The sequence below is a fragment of the Erpetoichthys calabaricus genome, chromosome 2 (assembly GCF_900747795.2).
Source record: "Erpetoichthys calabaricus chromosome 2, fErpCal1.3, whole genome shotgun sequence".
Classification (NCBI taxonomy): Eukaryota; Metazoa; Chordata; class Cladistia; order Polypteriformes; family Polypteridae; genus Erpetoichthys; species Erpetoichthys calabaricus.
The window spans coordinates 115,448,345-115,461,930 of NC_041395.2; positions in this window are offsets into that span (position 1 = coordinate 115,448,345).

Genomic DNA, 13,586 nt, shown 5'->3' on the forward strand with positions numbered 1-13,586 from the left:
ATAATAAACTAAGAAATAAAATTACTTGTTACATAATGGTCTCGCTAGCTGCAGTGAAATTAAGTTTTTGAGATGAGGAAGGCCAAGACTGATGGACTAATAAAACATGTTTCCAGTCTCAGTGCTCATGCAATTAAGTAATTCACAATTAATGAACATAAATGTCCTTCAGCACCAAAAGGTCAGTTTAAAAATGGTGCCAGTTTTGGCAGTTAAACTGCTGTCTAAGACACTGTGTCCTTTCAGTAGGTCACATAATACTTAGTGGGCTACAGAATGGTATACTGCATATATCAACTGACTGTATATATTTGTCTGTGTGGTCATATCCGTGTATTTTCCACAATTCTTAATTAGTTGGAAGGTGTCAATGAAAGGCTAAAGCGATAGCAACAGTTTGCATTTCGTTGAATCCCAGAATTGCATTCTTCAGTGGGTACCTGTCTGCTGTGACCAGCAGAGTAATCTCAATGGACATCTTTGCCAGAGTAGGGGAACCCATTGGACCAAAACAAGAGGGAAGAATGACTGGGCGAGGAATACAACTATGACCCAATAGGCTTGTGAGTCTGCAGTGCTAACTAGTGCACCACAGTGCTGCCCTAAACATAAAAAATACCTCAACAATTATTCATTCATTCATTCATCCCATTTTCTAAACCATCTTTTCCCTTAAAGAGTTGTAGGTAGAGATAACCTATACTAACTTTACCTGACACACGAAAACCGTGATGAAATCTCACCACAAGGCACAGTCTCACTCTTATACAGACACACCAAGCTAGTTGAGCGTCACAAGTTAAGGTAACCAGAACATCTCTGGGGTGGACCCAAAGCAGCCAGAGAAAAGCAATGGAGGTAACGTGCAATTCACAGAGAGGATGGCAAAGCCAGGATTTGAGCCCAGAGATTCACAGCTGTTGTGAAGCCATAGCGCTACCCAGTATATCATTGTGCTGCCCTTTTATTTAATATTTCATTCTTTATTAATATACATACATGACAACTTGTGCTTCTAGACAAACATTTCAGTAGTGTAATAAATAAATTCAAAAGATTGCAAAGCTTTCTGTTCAGATTGGAAACAACCCACAGGTAAAACAATCATACATCATAATTTTGCAAACAATACCTTATATTTTATTATTTTTCTCCAAAGTTGTTTATGACAATTCCATTTTCTACTCATATGAATATCAATTCCTGCTGTGGGCATTAACACAAAGAAAGACTCGGAATGCCGGCAACCAGGCACGTTAATGTAACACCTGTCATTTGTTTCTGCACAACAAAAGTAAGTGATGAATATGTTAAATTATTGCCGGGATAACAGAGCGGGCAAATTGTTCAGAAGTAAAGATGTACAGAAATTTATAAATGACATATTGTGAAAAACGGACTATTCTGTTTGGTACAAAAAGCTGAGAATGAGTGATAAATCTGACTTTAAAAACAGTTGATGATTACACAGTCGCATCAATCTGCAGGAAAGCCGAGAACTATGTGGTACTTTGAGTCAAAACATGCAGGAGGCTGTCTAATATGGCTATTACTGGTACAGTAAATATTTAAAAACCAGGCTTGAAAGAGTTAAAGGAAGTCATTATTACTATGAGCACTTTTATCTGTTCCCAAAGGGACCCTGAATTGAGGGCCTGGGGGTTGGGATTTGCCTTCTGTCATAGGATTTTGTTAATTGTTTTTTAAAGCTGAGATGCACCATAGTGATAATAAGGGTCTGCTTATGGAGGATGGACTTTTTTCAGGGGGTGGAGGCTAAGTTGTGCAGTTGCATTGTGCATCAGGAAGTTTTATTATTTGCGGCTAAGGTGTACATAAACATATGCTTGACATAATTGTGTTCCCTGCCATTTACAAACTGTTTAATTTGACACAATATTAAACAGCTCTTGAAGCCCTGATGATCGCAATTGCTCACGCCACACTTGACTCTGCATTGTGTTTCAATATTGTAGGAGGAGAATGGGAGTCTCAGCCAGATTCTACAATATATCATTACCTGGACAGGAGGCCAGAGCGATGACACAAATGAATTGTCTGGCGGGACAAGGGAATACATTTGTACCCAGCCAGTATGATTTAATGGATGGACTAAGAAAAGCAGGGGATCGAGAGTCATTCCATTCCTCATACAGTAACTGGCAGTAGTTCTTGTATGATAACTGCAGGGGTGCTTGGGTGTCAGAGTCCAGAAGTGCAGCCCTGTTAGGTTCCCTGGATATCAATAGAGGGAGCTGTTGGAGGAGGGCCTTCTTACTTTTTATATGTCCTGGAAGTGTTTCATCAAGGATGCAGCATTATAAGGGAACCATTCCCTGGTCTGACTTAAAAAGAAGTCAGCTACCTCACATCAGGGAGTCAGAATTGGGAGGAGGAAGAATTGTGTAATTTGTATTGTAAAAGTTTGCGGTGGGTTGGCACCCTGCCCAGGATTGGTTCCCTGCCTTGTGCCCTGTGTTGGCTGGGATTGGCTCCAGCAGGCCCCCGTGACCCTGTGTTCGGATTCGGCGGGTTGGAAAATGGTTGGTTGGTTGGTATTGTAAAAGTGGCTGATTTCTGGAGAGAGGATTGTGACAAAGTGCATTGTGAGAATAAATATCTTTTATACTAAAAGAGTATGGTATATTGCTGTGTCCTGGGTTTGGGGCTCAGTGGTGCCCCCTTGTGATCACAGTATCAATTGGTGATTAGCTTCAATCTTATTTCAGTAAGGACTTGTCAGTTAATGCTAACAGAAGCCACAAACCTGTTCTTGGTCTCTAAGACTTAAGTGCAGCATTTGACACCACAGACCACAGTATTCTTATAAATTGTCTTAGACCAGGGGTGTCAAACTCCAGGCCTGGAGGGCTGCAGTGGCTGCAGGTTTTCATTCTCGACCCTTTTCCTAATCCGTGACCAGTTTTCACTGCTAATTAACTTCTTTTCCCATCATTTTAATAGCCCAGTTTTAAAGGATTCAGCCCTCTGAATTGATTCTATTCTTCTTTAAATGGCAGCCAAACAGAAATGAGATGTGAAATGAGCCAATGGATGACCAGCTAAACTGGGATTTCAAACTCCAACCAATTTCACTCCAACCACTATCTTAATGAGAAGCTAATTCTTGCTGTTAATTAAACTCGTTATTTAATTGCACGGCTTGTTGCTGCTCTCATTCTGCCAAAGCAGACATTTCCAAAACTGTTGATTTTCTGTTTTTTCTTAGAAAACCGTCAAAATGTTTTGGTGACCTGAGAGATCAACCTCACTAATTAAGAAGAAGGTTAGAATGAAAACCTGCAGCTACTGGAGCCCTCCAGGACTGGAGTTTGACATCCGTGCCTTAGACAATGGGTGGATCTCTCTAGTAGTAGTAGTGTAATTTTATATTACAGGTAGAAAATGATTTATTACCACAAGGATCTATTTTGGGCCTGCTGCTTTTTTTCAATCTACATGCATTCATTACACCATGTTATCTAAAAACACAAGGTGAACCACTACAGCTATTCAGCTGACAAGCAGCTTTACTTATGTATAGCACCTTATCTATGTGGAAGACTAACACTCTGGACTGTTTTATCCAATATGTTACTTGTTTTTCTGGATGAGTAGCAACTTTCTCAAGCTAAATAAGGAAAAAAAAAACCAGAAATCTTAGTGGTTGTCAAAAGCAAAAATAATGAGGGTATTAGAAATAAACCTTATCCTTTAGCATTAAAAGATAAGGCTGAAGAAAAGAATTTAGGTGTAGTCTTGGACTCTGCCATAAATTTTAAATCACACATTAACCATTTTACTAGGACTGCATTTTTCACTTAAGAAGCTCTGTAAAAGTTAGACCACTTACAAAAATGCACAATTCTAAGAAATGAATTAATGATTTTCTTTTTAGTCAACTAGATTACTACAATGCACTCCTAACAGGACTAACTAAGAAAGACATCAAATGGTTGCAATTAGTGCAAAATACAGCAGCAAGAATCTTAAGTAAAAAAAGAAAATCGGAGTACATCTCGCTAGTTTTAGTGTTGTTGCAGTGGTTACACTTGTCCTTTAGAATTGGCTTTAAAATGCAACTAATGGTATATAAAGTTTTGAATAATCTTGTTGCTGTATTTTGGAGTGTCTGTTCCCTATGCTCCAAGTTCTTATAGTGGTCTGCTTGTTATTCCAAGAGCACCAAAGAGCCTCAATGTCTGGTCACTATTTAAGGAGTTGATGTAGACGTGGCCCAGTCCTACAAGTACTGGGGGGTCCACATTAATGGCAAGTTGGACTTGTCTCTTAGGAGACTGTATTCCTTTAATATAGGAAGTAACATCCTTCACATATTCTATCACTAGGTGATGACCAGTGCAATCCTCTGTGATGTGGTGTGCTAAGCTGGTAACATCACATCAAGAGTGAACCACCGAATCATCAAGCTATTTAAAAGAGCAAGCTTAGTTATGGGATGTATGCTGGACCCCCTGGAGGTAGCAGCAAAGGAGAGAATTAAAAGAAAACTGAGTGCCATTATGAACAACGCTACAAATCCTCCCTCTGACACACTAACACTGAGGAGTTTCAGCCAATGAATTATTCAGCAGAAGTGTGTCAAGAAATGCCACTGGGGCTCTTTTATACCGACAGCAATACTTCTGCATAATACCTCACTGGGACTGGGACTGCAAAATCAGAAGTTTTCTTAGCTTTGCCTTTTCGACATTCCGGTGTGAGTTCAGACCATAGTGTGTTTATTTATGTATTTGTTTGTTTGTTTATTGTGTAAAAATCCAAATTTCTCCCGAGGACAAAAAAGTTCTATCTATCTATCTATAACAGAAGTGGTGAGGCAGCCTTTTGCTGCTATGCACCAAAAATCTGAAACAGCCTACTAATAGAGATATACCAGGCTAATGCTTAGGAAGATTAAAAAAAAAACTCTTAAAACCTTCCTAATTTACCCTTTAATTTGGCCTTTTCACAGCTATATTTTAGTTCTACCCTTAAAAAGTAGATATGCATAGAATTGTCATATTCATCTTCAGGAATCCACAGTCTTTACTAATTTCTACTTTTCTCTGCTTTCTTTTTTGTTTTTTTATGGTGGAGGTTTGTTTCACTACCACCTGACCGAGGCTCTGTGCAGCCACCTGTGATGCTTGAATGAAGGCGGGTGACCCAGCTGTCCACAAGACCCACTGCGTCAGACCCTGTGGGATGAAGCCTGGAAACAATGAAGAATGACTAAAGAACATTTATGTCAGGTAGAATGCTTAGTGGGGACTGGGTGGTCTTTTGGCCCTGGAACCAATGCAGATTTTTTTTTCAGCTTAACTGGAGTTTTTTTATTTTTGTTTTTTTTCTGTTCTCCCGGCCATCTGAACTTATCATCATACTCATCTGTAGAGACTTACAATATATTAACTATGAGAACTCTATCTTTCTATTTATATTTCTATGTTACTTAACTTTGTATTGATTTATTTTTTTTATTACTTATTCATTATTATTCTTACCTAATTTAACTTGTTTTTCTTTTCTTGTAACTTTTTCTTAGAAATGCTGTAAAGCACTTTCAGCCACATTCTGTATATTAAAATGTGTAGTAGAAATACATTTTGTTATCATTGTTGTTATTATTGTTGCACCATTGGAAACCAGCTTTTATTTGGAAGCCAGTTCATCAAAAGACACATTAACTACCTACACTGACTATGATCATACACAGTAATAATATAGACAACACAGATTTGGGGTAATATAGGAGGACGTGGAGAAGACTCAGAGCAGGAATGTTCAGATTCCACACAGATAGACTTATGGGCCAGGATTTGAACCTAGCTTCCTAGGGGCACAAGTAATAACTGCTGTGTCCCATGCAGTGATCATACATACAATATAATAATAATAATAATATAATAAGTACGCATATATATGTTTGCAAGTAAAATTGAAAATGAAACCAAATTTTCAAGATTGGTGAGAACTGCATAATTTTGATTCCATTTTCAAATGACATTGATGTGCTGTGCATTAAATCAGGCTATTTTTATCAATTAACTATTTTGTATTTCTAATTAATTATGCATGCAATATTTTGAGCTGAACTGTAATGATAATCCATCCATCCATCCATTATCCAACCTGCTATATCCTAACTACAGGGTCACGGGAGTCTGCTGGAGCCAATCCCAGCCAACACAGGGCGCAAGGCAGGAAACAAACCCTGGGCAGGGCGCCAGCCCACCACAGTGTAATGATAATCGATTATTTATATTTTCTTAAGATGCAAACCCCTGGTTTAAGCTGTTGACTAATTTCTTTCTTTACTTTCACTGTAAAAAGTCATTAAAATGAAATGACTTTTCTTAACACCGTCTGTTTTTTTGAGACCTTTTGGACCTCAACAGTTCCTGATGTCAATTTGGAGGAAAAACAAATGCATTATTTCCTTTTTCTTGCATTTTATTTCCCTGCATCTCACAACATCTTCCCCAAAATAGGTAAAAGGGTAGGACAAACCTCAAAAACGTGTAGAATAGTATAGGGCATGTCAAGGAAGAACACTGGAAAGCAACCAGTGCTGTGAAATCTGTTAATGCACTATTAATGGAAAGGGTGGACCCTGTTAGTCCACAGTACTTGGAAAAAATGCTTTCTGGTGTCCAGCTTGAAAGAATGCAGCAAGAGCCCACAAATAAAGGTAAAGTGTAGCTGAAAAGATGGTTGTATAGAAAGAGCAGCCCTCTCTGAGGTGCACTCAGCTGGAGGTATCCCCTGATTCTTCTTAGGTATGCAGATATAGAAGCAGAGGCAGAATAATGCAGCTGATGTACAGGGTGTAGAGGGTTTGTAGCGACTTTGACAATCAGGCTTCTGAAGGGGATGGGAGTATGAGGGCAGGCCTTCCTACAGGCCGTCAAATCATTATCAGAAGCTGCCAAACAAAACAGGAACTGAATTTGGCTGAAGAGAAAGAATCCCAGCTGAGCTGCAAAATGGCAAGTAAGGATTAAAAGTGGATGGGAGAGCACCTGGGACACAAAGTGTCACTTTTGAGCCCTATGGAGGTGTCATGGGCCTATCAACAAAATATCAATGAAGCAGAGTTGCCACCTGATAACCCCAATGAAGCGATTACCCCGTTCCCATTCAAGACATTAAGAAAGCGATGAATATTAGAATTATAATATCAAGTCCTATGAGCTTGACTGACTTTTCAGAAGATAGCCCTAGACTTTGGCCTTCTAGATTACTGTAAGTACATTCGTAATCTAATGTTGGACCGTACACTGCCAACACTCACAAAAAGGAACAAACAGCAAGAGAAAGTGGGAATAGAGTATGGCTAAAAAATCTTCATATTTGTTAGGCAGCCACTGGTATTTGATGGTGATATGTTGCCTGCTTTCAACTGAAAATGAAATAAAGACTGGCCTTTGACAGAAATGTTCAACCTAACAGTGAGGAACAGAAGCAGCAAAAACTCATTTGGGGGAAATAAATGAATTGAGGGGATAGAAGGAAGAAAATGTGGGCACAAATGGCAGTTGAGGAGAAGATATCTATACATAGTACAGTGCTGCAGTTAAGGAGAGTGGAGCCCTCCTGAGCCTGAGAGTGTGAGCATGTTTGTCATAGCTGCCTTAGCATTGGTTATAATCATTGAAGAAAAGATGCAAAATTCTTCAACCTAAGGACCATCCTGACCTGGCCTAGCTGAACTTTTTGTTTTATAATAAAGGCACAAAACATATACAATCTAGTCTTTCAGTCCATGTGTAGTCAAGAAGGATAAGTTCTTCAGCTGCTTATTAAGTTTCTAGTGTTTACACTGTGGCGGTCATTTGCTCACAGCTAGTCTACACTGGTTTAGACAGACAGACAGACAGACAGACAGACAGACAGACAGACAGACAGACAGACAGACAGATAGATAGATAGATAGATAGATAGATAGATAGATAGATAGATAGATAGATACTTTATTAATCCCAATGGGAAATTCACATTCTTCGGCAGCAGCATACTGATACAATAAATAATATTAAATTAAAGAATGATAATAATGCAGGTGAAAAACAGACAATAACTATGTATAATGTTAAATGTTAACATTTACCCCCCCGGATGGAATTAAAGAGTCGCATAGTTTGGGGGAGGAACGATCTCCTCAATCTGTCAGTGGAGCAGGACAGTGACAGCAGTCTGTCGCTGAAGCTGCTCTTCTATCTGGAGATGATACTATTAAGTGGATGCAGTGGATTCTCCATAATTGATAGGAGCCTGCTGAGCGCCCTTCGCTCTGCCACAGATGTTAAACTGTCCAGCTCCATGCCAACAATAGAGCTTGCCTTCCTCACCAGTTTGTCCAGACGTGAGGCATCTTTGCTCTTAATGCTGCCTCCCCAGCACACCACTGCGTAGAAGAGGTTTACCCACCATACGCAGAGTTAGTTCTGTGTGTGTGTGCGTGCGTGTGTGCATTTGTGTGTGTGTGTCAGTGTGAGAGATGCAAGTCTGATATTTCCAACTGGATTTAGGAAGAGAAATTTATAATAGCTAAGAATTTGTCTTTCACAAAGGTTATTACTTTTCGGTTGCAGAGATACCAATACCATAATACATTAATTGGCTTTATCCTAACTTGTAAGTTTCATTTAATAGGTTTCAGAATCAAATTAGGTGTACTTTTGGTTTGGTGTAGGTGATGTTTTGTTGCAGTCCTTCTGAGTTGGCTTTTTCATGGCAGGATGTCCAGCACGCTTTTCTTGCTCTGTTCAGCCGATCTTTTCTTTCGTCACCTTGGTTGAACCTTCTGGCTGTGGACGGTACTCCAAGTTTCTTTTTGCAGTTATACACACAGTGTCTGCTTCTGCTAGCATGAAGTTTATGCCTGCTGGGCAATTGGTTATCAGTCGGTTTCATCTTTAACCAAGTAAATGTTTTGATATTTACATACAATCCCTCTCTTACTTTGCACCTTGTTTCACTTTAGCAAGGTTTGGAATAGTGGCATCTTTGTCTCACTCCAAATACAGACAGCCTTCCACTCTTCCAACACCAGATTTCCCTTAAGAGTAAAAGAGATTACTCCAAGCTTTGTTACTGCAACACCCTGTAGGCTATAGAGTCCTATTAGACAGAGCAGAATTACAGCCAGGACGATAGCAGTAAGCATGTAAAGAGAGTATATAGCTGGTGCTTGCAATGGTTTTTAAAGGAAGAAGTAGACATTTTCTCATTGGTTTCTAGGTTTCACATAAACCCAGGTTTTTGGTTGACAATTGGTGCAAAGTTGTTGAGTTTTGGCTCTTTGTTTCCTGACAATGTGTTTAGATGGTGGATTGAGGAGACATCTCTCCATGTCACTTTATCAGTGATTGAGATTGAGTGATTGAGCTAAAATTAAGAGTGTCTGGTAGCTGCTTTTAGGCAAATGGTTAACACCAGTCTATCCTAATGGTGCCAAAGCATATACCCTGACATTTAGTGCAAAGTAGGAACCAATTGCTGAGTCGGTACTGTATTTATCAGAGGTCACAGCTATGCACACACCAGCAATTACTTCTGAATTGCCAGTTCTCATCACTCAAATTAATTTCTATGGGATGCAGAGGACTAGGGAGGACTTATTCAAATATAGATAGATAGATAGATAGATAGATAGATAGATAGATAGATAGATAGATAGATAGATAGATAGATAGATAGATAGATAGATAGATAGATACTTTATTAATCTGACAGAAATAAGAGATCATTATATACTAATAAACAATTTTTGATTTTTGATATCACTTATGTAGTGTTGATAATTATTCTTCTGCATGCATTTTTCTATGTGAACCATACATAAGATCAAGTTAAAAACTGGACATAGGGAAGACTCAAACCACAATGCCATTGGCTTGCAGTCAGACATATGAGCAACTCTGATATTCTGCAACCACTAAAGACCAGCTCTAAGATCACTTCTTCCAACTAAATGAGAAGTGTTGTTACAGTTTTCACCAAAAGAAACACGGTGTTACAAGTCTGTTCAGAATGACTCACCGTCACAGTACTGAAGTAAGAGTGAATCATTTCAGTTGCTGAGTTTAAAAATAAATATCAACAGGATGTTGCAAACTCCTCCTAGGCAGTAACATGGACAAATTTAGTTATGCATATCAAAGACTAGATCACACAACAATGCCAACAATTTATTGCTTGTATATCGGAAAATCGCACAAGGAATGCCTCAATTGGCTTTAACAGGCTCTGTTTTTGAGAGCCCCCAGCCTTGACTCTCTAAGAAGACAAGAAAAAACTCTCAAAAAACCTTGTAGGAAAAAAAATTAAAGAAATCTTGAGAATACAGAGAGAGGGCCCCTTGAAGGTATGTTGGGCGTGCAATGATGTATCAATAAATGGCATAAATTATAACACACAACAAAATACAAGCAATCCTCTTGACAGAGCTAGATGGACAATCTATCATTGCCACCTCAGAAATACAATACAATAGTACAAACTACTTTTTTCTGTGCACAGCAGAAGTGCAGGCGCAAAGTGCAATGACAACTCTCATGGCAAAATGCAAGAATAAATTCTACCACTCACTAAATACAGAACTATCACATATGAGGATACAGGTTTGTTCAAATACATCAAAAACAAAGTAGATACTATTTAACATAAATGAAAAACAACAATATCTTCCACGCCCATATTGTAGAAAACTAGTCTGACAAGTCAGACACAGTCAGAGTCCTGGAGACATATTGGCTTTAATTGTAATTTGCTCGCATCTTATATTTCTCTTTCACACGAGTCTCCAGATCGTCTTCTGTTTTTTCCACTCAGTTGAAACCTGTCCAGCCTTAAACAGCATCTGATATAAAGCAGTTCTTTACAGTACCAAAAATGTCACAGTACCTGAACTCTCTGTAATTGGCCAGGAAATGTCACAGCTCCTTCAACTTAAAAAACAATCAAAAATTCCTCGTTATATGGATATTGGCCAGTTTTAAATCCTTTCCACCATACGTTTACCGTCACTCCGGAACTTCACTCTCTATATACTCAGAGGAACGGCCAGCTGCCAAGTACAGAAATATATAATGTGTTCCTGTTTACGTTCCTCAAAGTCTCTTACAGACTCAGATGTTGTAGACATAAGCTACCTTTAGCTCCACTATACTCACCCTGTGACATCTCTCTAGTTTGCAGTTCGTCCAAAATGGCAGTTGAGACAGGCTGAGGCTCCAGTCTGCAATGACAGCAGCATTTCTTCAATTCAATTTAACAATCCATTAAAAAAATGATAGTAACAAGCCCGATACTAGCCAGCCCACAATTTTAAAGCAGTTATAAGAATCAATGAAAGGCAAACACACTATGCAATATTACTTTTGTTAATATATTTTTTAAATTGAATTTTTAAGCCTTCTACTAAAGTTAACATAAACACACTGATATATTTTATATTACTTTATTTTTTACTTTGGTTTTTATAGCACTAACATTAATATGAGTAGATGGTGTTGAGGTTTAGATCAAGGATCAATATGCCTTGTTATTGGTTTTAGAACTATTGACTATTAAAAGGAGTTGCTTGACATCTTTTTTAAGTGGCTTGGACAGGCACTATTATTTTACAGGCCACTGCTTTTATTTTTAGTGTGGCCTGCTTGCTTTTCACTTGTTTTGTTCTTTAAGGACCAAGGACGCTGTGTTTTTGAGGGAACTGAGGAAACAGGTTTTTGTTTTGGAATATGGCGACTCTGCTAAACTAAACATGTTTTTGGAAAAACCTTCAACACCCCCAAACTTAAATGAAAGTTTGCAAACTTGCACGCTAGCGCATAAACACTTTACTCATATAGACATTTTTGCATTTAAATTTATATATTAAGGCTCATGAACATTTCAGATGATCAGATTAAAAGCAAGCTGTGTTGTGTTAGTTAGGGTGAATTGTACAGGAGTTTTAAGAATTGACTATCAAGGTTAGCCCCTGTATTGTTATTGTGTGTCACTGGCTGATGAGGCAGCTGCCTTTGCTCTCAGGCTGCAACATTGGCCTGTATACATACATTCTAGATAGCATTTCAGTTCCTATGTCAAAGCTTCCTCATGAATCAATATCTTAGTTAATCAATGTAAAACAACATGTATTATATGAGCTGGCTTTGAGCAATATAAAAATTTAAGGGTTCATTAAGAAAGGCTTTAGCACTGTGCTTGCTGAGTCAAGGCCACTCGCCTGCTCCCATCTCTAGCAGCGTAGCTCTTATCAGTACAGCTGCCTATGATTTTAGTCTTACTGGATGCTGGTGCAACAAGCAGTTATTAATTTAACAATTCAGTTTTTCATATGTGGATCACCCTGGTTCCAACTTAATGATGAGAGACGATCAATTAAAAGGCCTCCAATTTTAATTAGCTGAAGACTGGGAATGTGAGGAATGTAAAACATGATCAGATGATGGTCATCTTCGGGCCAGGTGGCAAGCATGACCTTCGAGTCCTAATGATTGTTATAAAACAGGGATGGGCAGATTCAGTCCTGGAGGGCCTCAGTGGCTGCAGGTTTTTGCTCCAACCCAATTCCTTAATAAGAAGCATTTATTGCTCAAGTAACACTTCAGCGTCACTTTAGTGGTCTCATTCGTTAAGATTTTGAACCCTTATTGTCTTAAACAGCTGTATTCTTTGTTTTTAATTGCTCCTAATTAACAATAACATGCAAATGACAAAAGAGATCAGCATTTCTCCATTTAGCTTGTTTTCATTTACACCTGCGTGTATTTATCACTCACTATTTGGTTTAATTAAATACTTGGAAAGAAAGTGAAGAGAAAAAAGTGAAGCATTGAGAATTACTCATCTGTTTTAGATTTCAAATCATTTGGATGATATCCTTAGAAAGGAAAATAAATCTAGGATATGAGAATGACTTGACATGGCAGAGTTAAAGCACTAGCAAGCCATGCAATTAAATAATTGACAAGGATTGGTTTTTAATTAAGCAACTGGGTTGGAACAAAAACCTGCAACCACTGCGGCCCTCCAGGACTGAATCTGCCCACCCATGTTATAAAAAGATGTATGATTATTAGGGGAAAGGAGTTTATAAGGTGAAGTAATTGTATGAAAACGGGTACAGCACGAGGTCATTATTACAAAGATAACATGTAAAGTGGATGACTAGAAATATATATACAAAATGGGGATGTTTTGTAATTAGAACTGAAATAAAAACAAACTGCGCCCAAACCACCAGGCTCAGTCCATGAACTGAGACGGCTTTATGGGCTCTGCAATTGTTTCTTATGTTCTGCAATAAAGTCTAAATTCTGACTGCCTTTCTGAAGACTCTGCTCATTTTTTCTGACGATCTCTCCACAACAATGGCTGTTTATCAAAACATAGAAAAAGAGAGAAGTAAATCTGTGAAGTTCATGGTTTTTAAAACAAGGCAAATTAAAATGTATCTGACCTTAGTCATCTGGCTGTCCAACCACTCCCCAGCCATTCTTCAGGGTACTAGGGTACTGACTTGTGTCCATGATTTTGGTGACATATAACCGAGGTCTAATACCATAATG